The following is a 21,219-nucleotide window of genomic DNA, read 5'->3' on the forward strand; positions in this document are numbered from 1 at the left end:
TTATTGATCATAATCAGTTAATGTAGATTAATACATTTATAGAAACATACTAAATCAAATGTTTCATCTATTTTCATGTACAATGATGATTTTTATTCACATTTTTAGAATGTTTAAAATATAATTTGCTGAAGCTTCAAACTAAATCATAAACTCTTTGAAAATGTTTAGTTTGAATTGATCAAACATATTTTGGCACAAAAATCTGATGTTGAACACAAACAGGATTTTATCAGTAGATGCAGCTCAGCTTTGTGTTCACGCTTCATGTGGTGAAAAGGAAGTGAAAGAAACAGACGACAAAGGTTTGAACTGTTTTCACACCAGTGTTTCAGCTCTGTGAGTTTAAACAGAAGAAAATCATCTCAGGGACGAGTTCTTCACTGTCACACGTTGAGAAACAGACGTGAAGACGTCCTCAATAATCATCAATAATCATTATCAGTGAACCTTCTCAGCCACATTGACACTTGAACCCTGCGGCTGATGGTCTGACACAGAGTGAATGATGTTCAACAGTAGAAGTTCTTCTGTTTCATTTTATAACAGACAAGAAATCACCTGTACGTCATTTTCCTTCATCCTCATCCCTTTGTCTTTTCTCCCCTCTCTCTCCTCCAGTGGGTGTGGTGCGGCCCACCCTGACCCTCCTCCCCCCCTCCAGTGAAGAGCTGAAGCAAGGCACTGCCACTCTGGTGTGTATGGCCAGCGGGGGTTTCCCCTCATCCTGGAGCCTGGGCTGGAAGGTGGGGGGCAGCAGCAGCTCCTCAGGGGTGTCTCACAGCCCGGGGGTCCTGGGGGGGGGCGGCCACTACAGCTGGAGCAGCACCTTGAGCCTCCCTGCAGATCAGTGGAGGAAGGCGGGCTCAGTGAGCTGTGAGGCCAGTCTGGACGGACAGAGCCCTGTCGCTCAAACCCTGGACCCTGACCTCTGCTCGGAGTAGAGAGACGACCGGATGGAGTCATTGTGCTCTACTGTGGGTCCGTTTGATTTACATGTGTTCTACTGCAGCTCTGCATGTCTTCATGTCTTTTCTTCAACTCATTATGACAGTCCAATGCTGTATTGTGCTACTTTTGAAACAAGAATAAATATTTCATGTTCGAATGTCATTTGTTTTTCATATTTCTAATTTTACTTTAGGAAAATAAAATATATCATCACCAAAATCTGCTTCTGTGTTATTTTTTCTGCGGTAAAAGATATTAATTTAAATCTGTGTTTTACTTCTACTTAGACAGTAATTTCTCTTGTGTTGATCTGCATGAAAACCTTGTTTCTGACTTCTGAGTTGAACATTTAACAAAATTATGAAAATCACAAAAGTATCATATTAGTAGTTTGTAGGACTTTCCTCATAATTCACATTATTGTCAATAAGTGACAGAAGTAAAAACTTATAATGAAACCTGAGACATTAAAGGGAAATTACACATTTAGCATAAGAGTTAATTAGATATTCTGTTCCATCCATGTTCTGATGTGTGAATGCTTAATGGTAATACTCTTTTGAACCTGTGGTTATAATAATCATCATATCACTATTTGATGAAGTGTAACGGAATCTAAATGACAATTAAAGTCGATAAATAAATATCTGGCAACATTTCATCATCAAATGAAATTGATAAATAACCGCAATTTTCTGATTATTCTGGTTTTAAACTTGCAGGATGTTCTGGTTGTATGAGCTCAATGTGTTTTATAATACATCGTATATGACAAAGTTGGTTTCAAGAGGCTTTGTTTGGAGATTTCTGAACATTTAAAACTGTGAGTTTGTTTCAGTTGTGTTTAGCTTCATTGTCGCTCTGCTTGAAGACTTGTGTTGTGTTCACTGGACCAGTTATTCTCTGTGCAGCTGCAGCCGACCAGTTTCACTTCAATCAAACTGAGGGAGGTTTTTGTACGGCTCTAAATCACTGTGTGGACACTCCACTGCTATGATAACCGAGACAGTAATAATCTCCAACATCTTCAGCCTGAACACCGCTGATGGTTAAGGTGAAGCTAGAACCAGAGCCACTGCCACTGAATCGAGAGGGAGTTCCTGAATATAGAGTTGATATATAGTATATGAGAAGCTTAGGAGTCTGTCCAGGTTTCTGCTGGTACCAGGACATTTCATTACTATGAATACTGGGGTTGGTGTTACAGGTCAGTGTGACAGTGGATCCTGGAGTAAATGTCACGACTGGAGGCTGAGTCACAGTCATCTGGCCGCTGCATCCTGCACACAAACACAAATCATACATTAATCAGCGGAGGTGAAGAGAGAGAACAGGCAGCGCATCACGTCTGAAATGTTGCTGAGTGACTGAACCTGTGAAGCTGCAGCAGGCCAGCGTCCAGATGAGGAGGGTGATGAGAGTCATGGTGGTTGTGGTCGACTGACGGGTCTGAGTCCTGCAGAGTTGGAGTCACAGGACTATAAAGCTTCTCAGTTCAGTGGAGGATCAGCTGACGATGCAAAGCCTCCTCTCTATGGAAATGATTCCTCTGCTCTGAGCGGACTGAAGGTGACGTGGGACACAAACTCAGGAGCGTTGCTGTTTGGATTTACACTAAATATGAAGAAGCAGAATTGAGGGTCGTCAACATCTGGATTCAAATTGTGTCACTTTCATTGATGCAAATATGTGTATTTCATTCCCTTGAATTACAGAGTGAGTAGATGTACAAAACAGTATTTTAAAAACTCTTTTGAAGCATCCTGTTTATTTAACAGCCTTCAAATTATGTCAAACTTCTTTTCAAAATTTAATTTCATCTCATCACTCATCTTCATCCGCTTATCCGGGGTCGGGTCGCGAGGTGAGCAGCTCAAGCAGGGGGCCCCAGACTTCCCTTTCCCGGGCCACATTGACCAGCTCTGACGGGGGGATCCCGAGGCGTTCCCAGGCCAGTGTTGAGATATAATCTCTCCACCTAGTCCTGGGTCTTCCCCGAGGTCTCCTCCCCACTGGACGTGCCTGAAAAACCTCCCAAGGGAGGCGCCCAGTGGGCATCCTTACCAGATGCTGGATTTAAGATTTAATTTCATGACAAAGTTAAATCAACTTGTCTCTTAATGTTCAGAAGTAACAAAAATGTTAAATATTTTATCATCAAAATTATAAAAGTGCAGACCTGTGCATCCATGTTAATGATAATGAATTAATAAAGTTTATGATCAACGCCTCCCCCCCCCACCACCACCACCACCTCAGGCTCATCTTACGTTCAGACTCTGTGTAACTTTAACTCTGAGGAGCAGCGATGCATAAAATTCATGCAAAATAAATTTGAGTGCACCTGTCTTTATGAAACTGAGAGGAAGAGGTGACGCTGAGTGAGAACATGTGGACATCACATGAAGGAACTTTCACTTCTGTGTCTGACTTTGAAAAGTTCTGGTCTGCACACATGGGAGAAGTTTCTCTTCAAGGTTTTTTACCAGAAAACATTTGAATGTGATTGTTGTTAATGGACTATTTCATCCCAAACCAAGAAATGTACCAAAATCTAGCCAAGTGATTTTGTTTCCTCAACTAAATCCAACTGTGACTGAACACTGAAGCCAGGAAGTAACTCTCTCCCTCAGGAATATCCCTTCATGTCTATGAGTAGATGCACACTGCCCTCTGCTGGCTGTTGACCATCATCAATAACTCCATCATGGTGTGAGGCTGATTTTGTTTTCTGTCCTTGTTCAACCTTTTCATCACCATGTACATCAGTCATTTCATACAGCTCTGATATTAGGGAAAGAAGTTAGTAAGTAAGCGTCATCTGACCTCAGTGACCCCAGGCCTCTGTTTTATTTAGGTATTCTCACCCTCTGAGAAAATACTCTGAGTATCAATCAGAATGTGACTGAAGTTTTCCAGTATCAGGCTTATTCGAATACTTTGTTAAAAAAAATGAAAAATGTTCAACATTTCAATTCCATTAAAACTGAGCAAACTGCATCTGCTAATAAAGATAAAACCATGTGAATAAAAAGAGCTGCAAAATGCATCATGAGGCCTAAAGAGACCTTAGTTAGATAGACTGTTTAGATGAAGATATACAGTGCCCTGCATAAGTATTCACCCCTCTTGGACTTTTTTTTACATCTTGTCATGGTATAACCACAGATTATTATTTATTTCATTGTGATGTTATGTAATGGCTCAATCACAAAATAGTCCATCATTTGGAAGTGGAGGGAAATATCACATGGATTTCAAAATTATTTACAAATAAAAATCTGAAAAGTGTTGAGTGCATATGTATTCACCCCTTTTACTGTGTGACCCCTAACAAAGATCTGGTGTGAACAATTGACTTCACAAGCCACATTTGCAAGTCACATAATTAGTAGATAGGGTCCACTTGTCTGCAATTTAATCTCAGTATGAATACATCTGTTCTGTGAAGGACTCCGAGTTTGTCAGAGATCATTCCTGAACAAATAGCTTCATGAAGACCAAGGAGCTCGCCAAACAGGTCAGGGATAAAGTTGTGGAGAAGTATGAAGCTGGGTTAGGTTTAAAAAGAAAAATCCCAAGCTTTGAACATCTCTATTAGTCGTGTACTCCACAAATCTGGCCTTTATGGAAGAGTGGCATGAAGAAAGGCGTTGTTGAAAGGGATCCATAAAAAATCCCGTTTGGAGTTTGCCACAAGCCATGTGGGAGACACAGCCAACATGTGGAAGAAGGTGCTCTGGTCAGATGAGACCAAAATTTAACTTTTTTGCCTCAATATAAAACGCTTTGTGTGGCGGAAACCCAACACTGCCCATCACCTTGAGCACACCATCCCAACAGTGAAACATGGTGGTGGTAGCATCATGCTGTGGGGATGCTTCTCTTCAGCAGGTACAGGGTAACTGGTCAGAATTGAGGAAAAGATGCATGGAGCTAAATACAGGGCAATCCTTGAAGAAAATCTGATGCAGTCTGCAAAAGACTTGAGACTGGGGCGGAGGTTCATCTTCCAGCAGGACAATGACCCTAAACATACAGCCAGAGCTACAAAGGAATGGTTTGGATTAAAGAATGTTAATGTCTTAAAATGGCCCAGTCAAAGCCCAGACCTCAATCCAATAGAGAATCTATGGCAAGACTTGAAGATTGCGGTTCACAGACGGTCTCCATCCAATCTGATGAGCTTCAGCTTTTCTGCCAAGAAGAAGGGGGGTGAATACTTTTCCACTTTTTCTTTCTCATTATTGTTTGTGTCACATTTAAACGTGTTTTGCACCTTCAAAGTACTATGCACATTGTGTTGATCAAATGGTAAAAAGTCTGTTTAAGTCTATTTGAATTCCAGTTTGTCACAGTACAAAATGGAAAAATTCCAAGGGGGACGAATACTTATGCAAGGCCATGTAGACAGTCTGATTAATATATAGAGATGATATATAAGGTCAATGTAGATATAAATACAATCTATTGACTGTCTCAGGAATATATGTATCATATAATAGCTATATATATAATATAATAATATATCATTAATATATTTATAAACAGTCTATATAAAGTGGATGACAGTCTGTATAAAACATATAGAATCTCTAGACCATCTGCATGTCTTCATGTCTTTTCTTCAACTCATTATGACAGTCCAATGCTGGATTGTGCTACTTTTGAAACAAGAATAAATATTTCATGTTCTCATGTCATTTGTATTCACTTTTCTATTTTTACTTTACTTTACTAAAATATATAAACACCAACATCTGCTTCTCTTTTATTTTTACCGCAGCAAAATATATTAATGTAAATCTGTGTTTTACATTGACATCTGCATGAAAACCATGTTTTTGACTTCTGAATTGAACATTGAACAAAATGATGAAAATCACAAAAGTATCACATTAGTAGCTTGTAGGACTTTCCTCACAATTCATATTAATGTCAATAAGTAACGGAAGAAAAAGTTTTACTCATAAAATGAAATCAATAAATAACCACAATTGTTTCTGATAACTCTGGTTTTAAACTTGCAGGATTTGCTGGTTGTATGAGCTCAATGTGTTTTATAATACATTGTATATATTCTCTGTGTTTATTGTAGTTTTCTGTTAGAACTCATTCTGTAGAGCAACTAGTTGAGGCAGGTTTTTTACGATACAGCTCCGTTTACAACACGTGCAACTCGGCCGGTCAACGCAGCGTTCACTGCTCCGCCAGAGAATCACCATGAAAACTAATTTGTGGGACTCCAGGGGCGTTTCAAGGGACTTTAGGGGCCTCAGGCAAAAGGGACCTGGGTAGCCTACATTGACCGAAACACCCCCCTACAAAGAAACACATGAACCACATCACTACAATCTTCAAACAAATATTATATAGTCAAAATAAAACATGTGCATCCACGTTAATGATAGTGAAGTAATAAAGTTTAAGTCAGCCCATCCCACCCCCTCCTCATCTGACACAGACATTTAGCCGTTTTAGGTTTTAACTAAAAGTTGGTTTCATGGGGCTTTGTTTGGAGATTTCTGAACATTTAAAACTGTGAGTTTGTTTCAGTTGTGTTTATCTGCATGTCGCTCTGCTTGAAGACTTGTGTTGTGTTCACTGGACCAGTTATTCTCTGTGCAGCTGCAGCAGACCAGTTTCACTTCAGTCAAACGGAGGGAGGTTTTTGTACGGCTCTAAATCACTGTGTGGACACATATGCTCCGTTTAAATAATGGACGCTCTGACAGTAATAATCTCCAACATCTTCAGCCTGAACACCTCTGATGGTTAAGGTGAAGCTAGAACCAGAGTTACTGCCAGTGCCACTGAATCGAGAGGGAGTTCCTGAATACAGAGTTGATATATCGTATATAAGAAGCTTCGGAGTTTGTCCAGGTTTCTGCTGGTACCAGGACATATCATCACTATAAATACCGGGGTTGGTATTACAGGTCAGGGTGACAGTGGATCCTGGAGTAAATGTCACGACTGGAGGCTGAGTCACAGTCACCTGGCCGCTGCATCCTGCACACAAACACAAATCATACATTAATCAGCGGAGGTGAAGAGAGAGAACAGGCAGCGCATCACGTCTGAAATGTTGCTGAGTGACTGAACCTGTGAAGCTGCAGCAGGCCAGCGTCCAGATGAGGAGGGTGATGAGAGTCATGGTGGTTGTGGTCGACTGACGGGTCTGAGTCCTGCAGAGTTGGAGTCACAGGACTATAAAGCTTCTCAGTTCAGTGGAGGATCAGCTGACGATGCAAAGCCTCCTCTCTATGGAAATGATTCCTCTGCTCTGAGCGGACTGAAGGTGACGTGGGACACAAACTCAGGAGCGTTGCTGTTTGGATTTACACTAAATATGAAGAAGCAGAATTGAGGGTCGTCATCATCTGGATTCAAATTGTGTCACTTTCATTGATGCAAATATGTTTATTTCATTCCCCTTGAATTACAGATTGAGTAGATGTACAAAAAACTATTTTAAAAACTCTTTTGAAGCATCCTGTTTATTTAACAGCCTTCAAATTATGTCAAACTTCTTTTCGAAATTTAAATTCATGACAAAGTTGAATTAACTTGTTGTCTCTTAATGTTCAGAAGTAACCAAAATGTTAACAAATATTTTATCATCAAAATTATAAAAGTGCAGACCTGTGCATCCATGTTAATGATAATGAATTAATTAAGTTTATGATCAACGCCTCCCCCCCCCACCACCACCTCAGGCTTATCTTACGTTCAGACTCTGTGACTTTAAGTCTGAGGAGCAGCGATGCATAAATTCATGCAAAATACATTTGAGTGCACCTGTCTTTATGAAACTGAGAGGAAGAGGTGACGCTGAGTGAGAACATGTGGACATCACATGAAGGAACTTTCACTTCCGTGTCTGACTTTGAAACGTTCAGAAAACAGTTTGAATGTGATTGTTGTTAATGGACTATTTCATCGCAAACCAAGAAATGTATCAACATCTAACCACGTGATTTTGTTTCCTCAACTAAATCCAACTGCGACTGAACACTGAAGCCAGGAAGCTGCTCTGGGAGTAACTCTCTCCCTCAGGAATTTCCCTTCATGTCTATGAGTAGATGCACACTGCCCTCTGCTGGCAGTTCATCATCATCAATTACTCCATCATGTTGTGATGCTGATTATGTTTTCTGTCCTTGTTCAACCTTTTCATCACCTTGTACATCAGTCATTTCATGCAGCTCTGATATTAGGGAAAGAAGTAAGTAAGTACGAGTCATCTGACCTCAGTGACCCCAGGCCTCTGTTTTATTTAAGTATTCTCACCCTCTGAGAAAATACTCTGAGTATCAATCAAACTAAATGTGACAGTGAAGATTACGAGTATCAGGCTCATTCGATTACTTTGTAAATAAAAGCAAGTTTAACATGTCAATTCTTTTAAAAATGAGCAAACTACATCTGCTAATAAAGATAGAACCATGTGAATAAAAATAGCTGCAAAATGCATCATGAGGCCTAAAGAGACCTTGGTTAGATAGACTGTCTATTTGAAGATATATTGACAGTCAGATTAATATATAAGGTCAATATAGATTTAAATGCAGTCTGTGGAGTATCTATATCTATATATATATAGATATAGATACTCCACAGACTGCATTTAAAGCTGTATATATATACACACAGTTAATATAGAGATATAGACAGTTGGATGCGATTTGATGATGTAAAGGGTGTACATACATATATATTGGGGCAAAAAAGAATTTAGTCAGCCACCAATTGTGCAATTTCTCCCACTTAAAAAGATGAGTGGCCTGTAATTTTCATCATAGGTATACCTCAACTATGAGAGACAAAATGAGAAAAAAATCCTTAAAATCACGGTCTGATTTTTAAAGAATTTATTTTCAAATTATGGTGGAAAATAAGTAACTCTTGTTATATTTGTAATATTTTGTTGTATTGGTCAATAACAAAATTTCATCTCAATACTTTGTTGTATACCCTTTGTTGGCAATGACAGAGGTCAAACGTTTTCTGTAAGTCTTCACAAGCTTTTCACACACTGTTGCTGATATTTTGGCCCATTCCTCCATGCAGATCTCCTCTAGGGCAGTGATGTTTTGGGGCTGTCGCTGGGCAACACAGACTTTCAACTCCCTCCACAGATTTTCTATGGGGTTGAGATCTGGAGACTGGCTAGGCCACTCCAGGACCTTGAAATGCTTCTTACGAAGCCACTCCTTCGTTGCCCGGGCGGTGTGTTTGGGATCATTGTCATGCTGAAAGACCCAGCCACGTTTCATCTTCAATGCCCTTGCTGATGGAAGGAGGTTGCATTGGGATTTTTAATACATAACACGAAAAACAATTATCTTCTGGTTCATACAATTCAACCTAGCTGCGGCTAGGGGCCAGAGCACTCTTGTCACTTTCAGACTTCGAGTCAATGGCTCTGAACAATGGAATCACATTTAATTTATACTAAATAAGCCCCTCCTTTCACAGAGGTAGAATATTTATCCAATCAGCTCTCTGCGTGTTGTCTTCAGGCTTAGGTTTGGTCACCTTCAATCTGAATGAGGACCACTCCGAAGTCTCACTACACATTGAGATCAGGCCTCTGCTGAGTCTCAAGAAGAAACCTGTTTCTCAGACCCGTCTTTCTCTCAGACCCTCTCGTCTGCGCCGTTAACACCTATGGTCACTCTGTTGCAGACAGTAAGATAGCCCCTGCTGTGAAAACCCTTTTGTTTCAGCAGCAGGACCAGGAGTGTCCAGCCAATACACATCAGCAAAGGATTTCACCAGTCTAACTTATCTTAGGATATTACATTCTATATATATACATTTGTCAATCTTTCATCAAACTTATCTAAATACAAAATGTCCCATCACAGAGGTTTTCACTCAAAATCTCACGATACATGGCCCCATTCATTCTTTCCTTTACATGGATCAGTCGTCCTGGTCCCCTTGCAGAAAAACAGCCCCAAAGCATGATGTTTCCACCCCCATGCTTCATAGTAGGTATTGTGTTCTTTGGATGCAACTCTGTATCCTTTCTCCTCCAAACACGACAAGTTGAGTTTTTACCAAAAAGTTATATTTTGGTTTCATTTGACATTCTCCCAATCCTCTTCTGGATCATCCAAATGCTCTCTAGCAAACTTTGGACGGGCCTGGACATGTACTGGCTTAAGCAGGGGGACACGTCTGGCACTGCAGGATTTTAGTCCCTTGCGGTGTAGTGTTTTACTGATGGAAGCCTTTGTTACTTTGGTCCCAACTCTCTGCAGGTCATTCACTAGGTTCCACCGTGTGGTTCTGGGATTTTTGTTCACCGTTCTTGTGATCATTTTGAGATCTTGCGTGGAGCCCCAGATCAAAGGAGATTATCAGTGGTCCTGTATGTCTTCCATTTTCTAATAATTGCTCCCACAGTTGATTCCTTCACACCAAGCTGCTTACCTATTACAGATCCAGTCTTCCCAGCCTGGTGCAGGTCTACAATATTGTTTTTGGTGTCCTTTGACAGCTCTTCGGTCTTGGCCATAGTGGAGTTTGGAGTGTGACTGTTTGATGTTCTGGACAGGTGTCTTTTATACTGATAACGAGTTCAAACAGGTGCCATTAATACAGGTAACGAGTTGAGGACAGAGGAGCCTCTTAAAGAAGAAGTTACAGGTCTGTGAGAGTCAGAAATCTTGCTTGTTTGTAGGTGACCAAATACTTAATTCACCGAGGAATTTACCAATTAAGTCATTCAAAATCCTACAATGTGATTTCCTGGACTCTTTCCCCCAATTCTGTCTCTCATAGTTGAAGTGTACCTATGATGAAAATTACAGGCATCTCTCATCGTTTTAAGTGGGACAACTTGCACAATTGGTGGAATATGTCTCAGGAATATATTTATCATATAAGAGCTATATATATGATATAATAATATATTATTAATATATTTTAAACAGTCTATATAAAATATGTAGAATCGATAGACAATCTGAATGTTTTCATCTCTTTTCTTCAACTCATTATGAGAGTCCAATGCTGTATTGTGCTACTTTTGAAACAAGAATAAACATTTCCTTTTTTCTCTTAGACAACAGACTTATTTCTAATATACACTCATGCGAGTACCACAGTATTTTTATCTCAGACCATGCTCCCACATCACTAGACATACAGTTTCCCAATTACAGCCGCATCTTAATACCATGGCGTTTTAATTCATAATTTATTATCTAGTGACCCCTTTGTAGACTTCCTAAGATCCAATATACAACTATTTTTTGAAAGAAATAAAACACCAGAAGTATCAAAAGGAACTTTGTGGGAAGCTTTAAGGAATACTTGAGAGGCCACATAATTTCCTACACAACGCACCTCAGAAAAATGTCAAATGTACATTGAGTTTCCTAGAGTGGACGAGGAGCTGGTGGAGAATTTGTCCAATCCGGTTTCATCAGCTGAGATCATGACTGCTATTAGTACTTTACAGAGTGGCTAGTCGCCGGGCCCGGTTGGATTTACGTTAGAATTTTAGAAGAAATTCGCTCCACTTGTCTCCACAGTCTTGTGCGATGTGTATAATGAGGCCCTGTCTCTTGGCCGGCTTCCTCCAACCCTGACTAATACCACAATTACTCTTCTCTTAAAAAAAGATAAAGATCCTTTACTTTGTAGTAGTTTTAGACCTATATCTCTGTTGAATGTGGATTTCAAAATTCTTGCTAAGATTTTAGCCCTCCATCTTCAGGGGGTTCTTCCACAGATCATCTCATCAGACCAAACTGGCTTCACGCTGGGGAGGCACCCATTCCACAACACCAGAAGACTGTTCAACATACTGAGCATGCCCAGTTCCAGCACCTCAGAGGTAGTGGTGTCGCTGGACGCTGAACAAGCTTTTGATATGTTGGAGTTGGACTTTCTATTTGAGTTGATGGAGAAATTTGGTCTTGGTTCAGGTTTTATTTCATGGGGGAAATTGCTATTGTTGCGGGTGGAAATCAAAGGAGAGGAGTCGTCGTTCTCAAGTTGAAGTTAAGCAAGTTTATTCAGAGGTCACAGGTCAGGAAAACGCGGTGTCCAGCAACTGAACATGCATGGGTCTCTAGTTCTACGCAGGAGGCTGCACAGGAAGAAAGACGCTTAAACAGAGTGCGCACATAGATTATATCCTCTTGGAATATCGCATGATGACGATGTCGTACGTGCACACCAGAGGTGATAATGTTGCTGTATCAGTGCAGCTGCGTTAGTGTGCTGTCTGGGGGAGAGATTGTGGCCCAAGGTCTACTCACTGTCTCTGTGCGAACTGAATCAGGGAGCTGGGATGTGTGATATAAAGTGTTGACTATGAGTATGGTTTAAGGAATATATGTGGTATATCAATATGAGTATGTATTATGTGTTTGGTGTATGTCAATATGTGTATGTGTTATGTGTTTGGTGTTTGGTGTATGTCAATAAATCCCCCTTTCCACACCTGATAGGTGTGGACATCACAGGGAAGGCAAAGGGCAGGAAAAAGGGGAATTATACAAAAAAAAAAAAAAAAAAATGAAACGTCAACCTATAGCTGTGATATAAGAATCACAGCCACTAAAACCAAAAATGATTAAACTAACAATTGTATTTATAAAATTGTCAAAACCTAGCTGTGATTAAAAGAATCACAGCAATCAATCAAAAATTCAAAACTGACAATTATAGATATAGAATTGTCTAAACATAGCTGTGATTAAAAGAATCACAGCAATCAATCAAAAATTCAAAACTGACAATTATAGATAAATAATTGTCTAAACATAGCTGTGATTTAAAGGAATCACAGCAATCATATCTTATTTAATTAAAACACATGCATGATACTGTGGATTTAGAGAGAAAATGTAACACAAAAAGCAAAATCAACCTCTGACACTGTGGACTCTGTTAAATGCTCAAAAATGAATAGGAAAATAGAAAACATAAGGAAAAATAAAACTCCGGTGTCGGTTCGCAGGTCCCGCCGAGAGGATCTTTATCAGTGTGTGAGAGGGGGTGTGGTGTAGCTCTGAGAGGTTGCTAGCACTTCAGGCTGTATCAGTATTGTGTCTCCCAAGTTCTGTGTGCTTGCTTGGGGAACTGGAGCACTTAATGCCAAAACATAGCTGTGATTAAAAGAATCACAGCCAGCAAAACAAAATTAATAAAAGTCAATAAAACAGCTTTTCAACAACCAAAGAGAAGAGCTGGATTTCCCTTCTCATCAAACCTGAGCATTGCAGAACAGATCAGCTGTTATTGAACTTTCACTGGGCTCATTTCATCGGAGCAGCAACTTCACCAGACTAAAAACAAAAAACATTGTTATCTCATTCTCACAAGGCCACAGTCGCGGATGAAACTTTTGTATGGGTGTAAGTGGCTTAAATATAATACAAACAGAGAAAGAGAAGGAAAAACTTTGCACATAAACTGTACTTAGAGATGGGCTTTAAAAGGACACCTTAATGTGATGTAGTGAATCACTCATCCTTGAATTTATATTACGAATCAAATTAGTAACTTGTGGAGTATTAAAATGGTCTTTACTATTAGCCCTGCTGTGTCAGGTTAAAATAAAATAAGATATTAAATGATCTGATTTTATGTAGAAATTTGGAGGCCTAAACCGTTTCTCCTTTCCTCTAATGGATTGGATATATTTGAAAAATCTGAAACAACAAATTGCTACCAAACAGTGTAATTTTAACAATTTCTTTGGGAATTCTTTACTTCTGAATGAAGCAAAAATAAAAACAAACAGACATACAATCATACAACCATGTCTCTTTGTGATGTTTAACGCCAGTGGTAAGCTGTAAGGCTTCTGGCCCTCCCCCTTTTCATCCTGTGCATCCTGTGCTCCAGGCACAACTTATACCCTCTCCATTTTTCAAATTAGTTCTTATTTCAGCCAATGGGCGGGAAGTTGAAGGTGCTGGGGTACAATGTGTCAGGTGGTGCCAAGGAGCGCCTGATTTACCTTTGACCTGGGCCGAGTGTGAAGTAATTTCCTTCACCTCGTACGGTCCAGTCCACCTGGGTTCTGGCCACTTTCTTTTGTGAACCTTAACTCTTACCCAGTCACCGACTTTTACCTTTGGTCCTGCAGCTTCCTCCGGATCAGTCGCCAGGGCCCTGGAGACCTGATTGGAGAGAGCTACAGTAACAGCAGTTAAAACCTTCATATAACTTGACATTTCAATGTACATCCAGGGGTGGCACGTGACCTCCATCCCTGGGTGGACCAGGCATAACTCTGCCTGTCAACAGTTCATGTGGCGACAGGTGTGTCTTACCGCCTGGGGACGACCTCATTGTCATCAACACCAATGGCAGGGCTTCAACCCATGTCATTTTAGTGTCTGCACAAACCTTCGCAATTTTGGCTTTCAACGTTTGATCGGCTCTTTCTACAAGGCCTTGTGACTGTGGATGATACACTGAGCCAAACTTGTGGTGAATGCCCAAGGCAGCCTCTACCTCTCTTAGGTGTGTGTTGTTAAAGTGTGTGCCATTGTCTGAGCGGATGAACCGTGGAACCCCGTAACGGGGGATCAAGTCCTTCTGCTGCCACTTGATCACTGACTTTGCATCCTCCCGTCTGGGGAGGATGGCTTCAACCCTTCTAGAAAACCTACATACCATTACCAACATGTATCTCATTCCCTGCACTCTCATGTCTGCACCCATATCTGTACTGATGTCTTGGAAACAGACGGCAGGAACGGGATATGAACCTATGGGCGTTTGGAAAGGTCTTCTAGGATTGGGGTTCCCACAAATGGAACATTCGTCACAAAATAAATTGGAGATGCTCTCGAGATTTGGATGCCACTATAGGGCTGAAATTCTCTGGAAGGTTCTGAGTTTCCCTTCATGGGTGAGGCCATGTGCTTCCTTGAGCAACATGGCACAAAGTTCTGCCGAGGCAACTATGCGTCCATCATGGGACCTCCAGAGGCCTTCTTTAGACTTCAAGGCGCCCTTTTGTCTCCATGTGGACCATTCATACGGTCCAGCTTTTTCCTGAATTTGGATGAGCGTGTCTTCAGTGAGTTCAGGGAACTGAGCTGGGCTGGGGGAGGCCATGACCATCTGAGGCGGCGTGTAACCTCCTGCCTCCTTGGCAGCTTGGTCAGCTGCATTATTTCCAGCACTGATTCTGGTTTGGTTGGTGTCGTGTCCTTTGCACTTCATGACAGCCAGGCGTCTGGGCAACAGAACTGCACTCAGGAGGCGTCTCATTGGAACTTGATGTCTGATCGGTTGATCACCGGTGGTCAGGAAGCCTCGTCTCATCCATGACGGGCCATCAAGCTGAACTGCACCATGTGCGTATGCAGAGTCAGTGTAGACATTTACAATTTGTCCTTGTCCCAACTCTAGGGCTCTTGTGAGGGCTGTGACTTCAGCTAACTGAGCTGAAGCTGGCTGGGGAATGATTGCAGCTTCCAAGGTGGTGTGACTTCCATCTGGGTGTTGCTGCACTACAGCATAGACAGCCACATTGCCATCTTCTCCTTTGTAGCAGCAACCGTCCGTGTACAGCCAGGCATCAGCATTCAGAATGGGATCTGCACTCAGGTCTGGTCTGAGCTTGTTTTCCTTGATCGCAAGTTCTCCACACACATGGGGTGTCCCACTGGCAATGTTGGAGGCCATGTTGTTGATGCTTGGAACAAAGGTTATGTGTGACTGAGTGCACTGGACCTGAAGTTTAGTCTTCCGGGCTGCACTGAAGGTGAACTCTTTGCTCTGGAGGAAAGCTGCAACTCCATGCGGGGTGTGAATCTGAGTTGGATGTCCCATGACGACATGGCTGGTTTTGTCAATGGCTTTCGCTACAGCTGCAACGTATCGGGCACACAAACTTTGTCCTGTCTCGACCGTGTCGAGTTTGGAGGAATGGTAGATGAGGACACATCGGTCTGTTGAACGCCTTTGGAATAATACTGCATTCACAACACCACCCATCTCTGAAACATCAAGATGAAATGGCTTGGTGTAGTCTGGTGTGGCCAGAGCAGCAGCCTGGGCCATGGCCTGTTTGAGGTTTGAGAATGCTGTGTCTGCCTCTATGTTCCATACTAGTGGGGCTGTGAGGTTTCTGTTTCCTGCTTCCCTCAGCAAATCCCTGAGAGGGGCAGTGAGTCCCGTGTAGTCTGGTATGTGAGTCCTGCTGTATCCTGTGAGTCCAAGGAAGGACAACATTTGAGAAACAATCATTGGCTTAGGATGGTGCAGTATAGTCTGTCTGTGGGCAGTGGACACTCCAAGTCCTTCTTTTGAGATCTGTCTTCCCAGAAACGTCACTTCTCGTCTTGTGCACTGCACTTTCTCCTTCTTTACCTTGTAGCCTTTCTCGGCCAGCAGGGTGAGAAGAGCATGGGTGGCATCTAGACAGATTGTGGCCGATGTGGCGGCCAACAGCAAGTCATCTACATACTGGATCAGCACTACTCCTTCTGGGAGCTCAAGCTGTTGCAGGTGATTTTTCAGCGCCTTGTTGAAAAGGCCAGGGGAACATCTGTAGCCTTGTGGCAGGCAGCTGTAAGTGTACTGTTGGTTGTTGTACGTGAATGCGAAGAACTGTTGGCAGGTCGGGTGTACTGGAATGCTGAAGAAGGCATTTGCCAGATCTATTACTGTGAAGTAGGTGAGACTTGGGTCCAGGTTGTTGAGCGAGACATGTGGGTCGGGAACTGGGTGCACATCTGGTATCGTTATCTGATTGATTGGTCTGAAGTCTTGCACCATCCTCCAGCCTTTCCCTCCAGCTTTAGGTACTGGCAAGATGGGGGTGTTGTAGGGAGAAGAGGTGGGGTAGATCACTCCAGTTTCCAGGAGCCCTTGGATTGTGGAGGCGATTCCTTCCAATTGGTCAGGTTTGAGTCTGTATTGGGGTCTGTGCAGCGGTGGGTCATGGGGGTTACAGAGTCTGACCATGATGGGCTCGGTGTGGAGTCTTCCCACATCATAAGCAGAAGTGGTCCAAATCCTGGTGGGGACAGCGCTGAGCATCCGAGTTGTGTCTGGGTGATCGGTGCAGGACAAACCGTGATGTCTTGGTATGGGCAGGTGTTCTGGGAGTGTGGTTTCCATGGTGGCAGGGATGTTGAACTTCCACATGTCTTCAGTGGCGGCCTTGAGAACTTCTGGGTCTGTAGTGGCAATCCAGGTCAAACCTTGTGCTCTCTTCATCATGGGGCCTAGACTGCGAGCTTCATAGCCAAATCCCACAGTTAGTGTAACATGTGGAGCAGATTCTGTGAGCTGGTACCATTCTTCAGCAAAGTCATCCAGTTTAACCTCTGCAGCGACTCCTTCCTTGCCACACACTATACTTGAACATGTGATCTTGGGTTGTAGATGAGCCATGTTTTCGTCCCAGTCTTCCTCATATTGTTCATCAGGGTTCGAGGTGACATTAAGAGTGCAGTGTATGTGTGAGAGGGGAGTTTTGTATGGGTGTAAGGCATAGATTTTAGGTTTGTATGTATTGAACAGGAACTGGATGCGTGGTGTTGAGGGGCCAGTGGGCATCAATCTGAGCCAAAACACTTCTTGATCCTGCGGTTGGGGTGTTTCTCCAGTGAATAGGATACGAATTGGATGCTGTCTTGTGGTTTCTGGGACTTCAGAGGAGATTTGGACCCCCTTTTCATCGAGATAAATCTTCAACTTGAGTTTGCACATCAAGTCACGTCCTAATAAGTTGGCTGGGCATGTTGGGGCAGAGAGGAATGCATGAGAAACTGTGTGGCTTCCCAGCGTCACACGGAGGGGTTGGGTGAAGGACTGTCTAATTGGGGACCCCGTAACTCCCACCACCATAGTGGAGTTTTCTGAAAGTGGCTGTGTGGTTCGCAGACAGGAGTATGTTGCTCCAGTGTCTGCCAGCATGAGATGAGGGACACCATCGATGTCACATGACACAAGTGGTTCGGTGTTGAGTCCAAAGTGTCGCATCAGTCCCCCTTCTGGTGGCGGGCATCCTCATTCGTTCCTCCACTCCCTCAGGGGGGTCTGGGTGGCTGGGTCCACATCATATGGGACTGGGTAAGGCATGTTGGCTTGTTTCTGAGGGGGTGGTTGGTAAGGTGGTTCTCTGGGTTGGTCACAGCCTTGACCACGTGGGGGCCCCTTTTGCTGGGGTTCCAGCCTGCAGTTTCTGGCTATATGCCCTGGTCCTCCACAGTTATAGCAGAAATACGTGGTGTTTCCTGTGCCACGTCCTCTGCCTCTTGGTGCCCAACCTCCTCTTCCTCCTGGTGCCCAACCTCCTCTTCCTCCTTGGGGTTGGTGCTGATACGGGCCTTGTGGTTGCTGATACTGGCCATACTGCTGCTGTTGTTGTGGGCCATAGCAGAGGGGAGGAACCTGCATCAGGGGCTGAGGCGTAGGGAGAGGCTGTATCGCTGTCATCTGCTTAACCACCAGGTCCGCTACTTCTTCAGCCGTGGGAGGTTTCACTATTTTGGCAGCTGCTGCTGTTTTCCTCTCAGCCTTGGTGCCTTCATGTTCGGAGACCTGAGCCACCATGAGCCTTCTCTGCAGCACTTTCATCTCATCACCATATTTGTCTTGGGCTTCAGTGTGCTTGTTCATGTGGTGAGTGACTTGAGCCTGCCACTCGGTTCCAGCCATTTCGTCCAGGCCCACGCAATCCTCCAGCTTAGTCTGAACTGATGGTGGAAGTCCTTGAATGGTGGCTGTTCTCCACATGGAGATGGTAAGGTCGGAGGAGTCATGGGGTCCAAGGTGGGCCTTCCTCCAGGCCGCCTGTGTTTGTCTAATGAACTCTGCAGGGGACATCTTCCCATCCCACTTACAGGCTTTTAGAGCACCTTTGTTTAGTGGGGTTGGGTACTTACGCCTTAAGGCGGTCCACAGGGGGTTCCGGTAGGGGTTGAAGGATGCATGGTTGGGGACCAATGCAGTGATTCCTCCTTCCTGGAGCAGCTTAGCCGCACGATGTCGATCTGTGCAGCGAGCTAATACCGGGCGGAGGTCCCCAGCGGCCAGATTGTTCCCCATGGTGAGGGTTTCAAACCCCTCAATCCAGGGAGTGGCTCCTGACGTGAGAGGGGGCAATCCTTCAATTAGGCCCGTCATATCAGCAAATCCCCATGGGTGGAAATCACACATGCCAGGTGACTGTCCAGGTGCCTGTCTTAAGGGGAGCGAGTATGCAGGCCTCTCCTCCTGTCTTGCTTCTTCCCTCTTCTGGGCCTCCTTCATCCTTTCATGATGCCCTCTCGTCCTCATAGGTGTGGCACTGCCATGTAAGATGCCGTTAATTGCGTGGACTCCCTCTTTTTCCTCCCCCTTTTCGCCTTCCTCTTCTGAGTGGCCCGACCTATACTGGTGCTTGTCCCAATCTTGTGTTTCTTTCTCCCACTCGTCATCTGAGTGATGGAGAACCGGCGCCCCCTTTTTAAGTGGGCTAGACAGGTCCCATCGTTCTGAGGGCAGCAGGGTGCGTGTCATGGAGGGATTTTGTTTTGACCTTGTCCAGGTGTACCCCTTTCCCCATGGAGTGTGGTCTCCAAGGCTGGACCTCCTCTCTCTGATCCTCCCTTCAAATGCGTGGGCAGAGGCCGGCCCTCCTTTAGCCCCATCTGGTGACGGTGAGCGATGCATTTTCACCGATCCACTGGCGGAGCACGATGGTGTCTCTCTTCTGCTTCTGTGACCCTCGTGCCCTCCATCTTGGTCTCCTTCAGTTGTCCCCGCTGCAGTCAGTGCAGCCATTTCCTCTCTCAGCAGTCTGATTTCACCTTGAACTGTTTCTACTGTTCCTGTAAGGATCTGTGTTGCCTCCGAAAGTGAATCATCTTTCACCGTAAGTTGTCCTCCTGTCAATTGCATGACTCCATGAAGCACTCCTCCCTCTACTACGCGCACTGGCGCCATCGTGTAGGCACTTGGTGGAAGTTCAGTTGGAGCCCTCTTTGTCTCCCTCTTCTGGGGAGACAGAGGTATTACACCTGTGTTGACACCGTAAGGAGGGGGCATTTGGGGATATAGGGATGGCACAGCGGCCGGGGTTGGCACTGCAAGGGTGTTGGCTGTTTCCTGCAGTTGCTCCTTGTCCCCACTGGGAGTTTTGACATTCACTCCCAAGCCATCAGTCCCTTCTCCGAATTTCGGCATACCGAACACAACCCGCAAGCAAACATCCAGAGCCTGTGAGCCTATCTCCAATTCCAATTTAGCCATTTTAGTTTTAACATGGTGGTTGGTGAACAGAGTGCATTTAGCTGCTTTTCTCTGCTGATTCCGCCTCATCCACTGCTAAGAGCAGTGCGGCTCTCATACTTCCAATCACCTTCCGGGTTGGGGCTATGTTCCCTGGCAATATCCACCCTTTATTCCGCCACCCGATCAAAATCTTGCTCCACACTTCCTCCCTACTCTTCCACTCCTTAGGAGCGGTCATATTTCTCACTTGTACGGTCACATATTCCCCAAAATCCTCCATTTTTTTTTTTTTCTCAGTCAGTCTATGAAATTGTGTGTGTGTTGCTCCGTCAGTGAGAGGGGATGTGTGTGCGCTTTGCTATCAGTGTGTAGGAATGCTAACACACGGGCAGAGACCGCAAAAGGGCTGCTCCTCAGAAGTCTCCCCCACAGTCACTTTTCTAATTATAATTTGATAGTCCAATTGTTAGGCCCTTCCATTCCCTTTTTTGCGAGATTTGGAGGGCCTGTGAGTTAAATCCGTAGCGATAGTCCCACACACAAACCCGTTAAGGTGCTTTGTTTTACAGTGTGTGTCGTCACGCCAACCCCCACATCAACCACCGTCGTGGAGCTATTTTACAACATGGGTCTGGCTGAATTTTAACTCCTTTTTTTTTCTTCTCAGCTACTCTTACACCAACTCATTTAGACATATTTTACAGTGTAAGCTGCCGGTATCTCTTTCTCTCGGCTACTCTTACACCAACTCATTTAGTCATATTTTACAGTGTAAGCTGCCGGTATCTCTTTCTCTCGGCTACTCTTACACCAACTCATTTAGTCATATTTTACAGTGTAAGCTGCCGGTATCTCTTTCTCTCGGCCGGTATCTCTTTATTAAATATAGAAAAACACAATTGCTAAATACACAGCGTTTTCAGACCTTTGCAATTACTATTCTAAATTTAGCATAGGCAACTTGTACTCACCCTCAGTACTACTGATCAAAAATTTAGTTTTATTTCCTATCACGACAATATGCAGATTTCAATTAAATAGGCTCTGCTTACC

At 43.6% G+C, this 21,219-nt stretch overlaps 2 gene segments (V, D, J or C); one reads left to right on the forward strand and one right to left on the reverse strand.

The window, feature by feature from the left end:
- LOC128451237 (Ig kappa chain V-III region MOPC 63-like) overlaps positions 1-21,219 on the reverse strand; it is a 150,125-nt gene that overhangs the window by 58,545 nt on the left and 70,361 nt on the right.
- Positions 1-21,219, forward strand: part of LOC128451236 (Ig kappa chain V-III region MOPC 63-like) — a 91,388-nt gene that overhangs the window by 56,368 nt on the left and 13,801 nt on the right.

Source organism: Pleuronectes platessa, chromosome 11, assembly GCF_947347685.1.
Source record: "Pleuronectes platessa chromosome 11, fPlePla1.1, whole genome shotgun sequence".
Lineage (NCBI taxonomy): Eukaryota > Metazoa > Chordata > Actinopteri > Pleuronectiformes > Pleuronectidae > Pleuronectes > Pleuronectes platessa.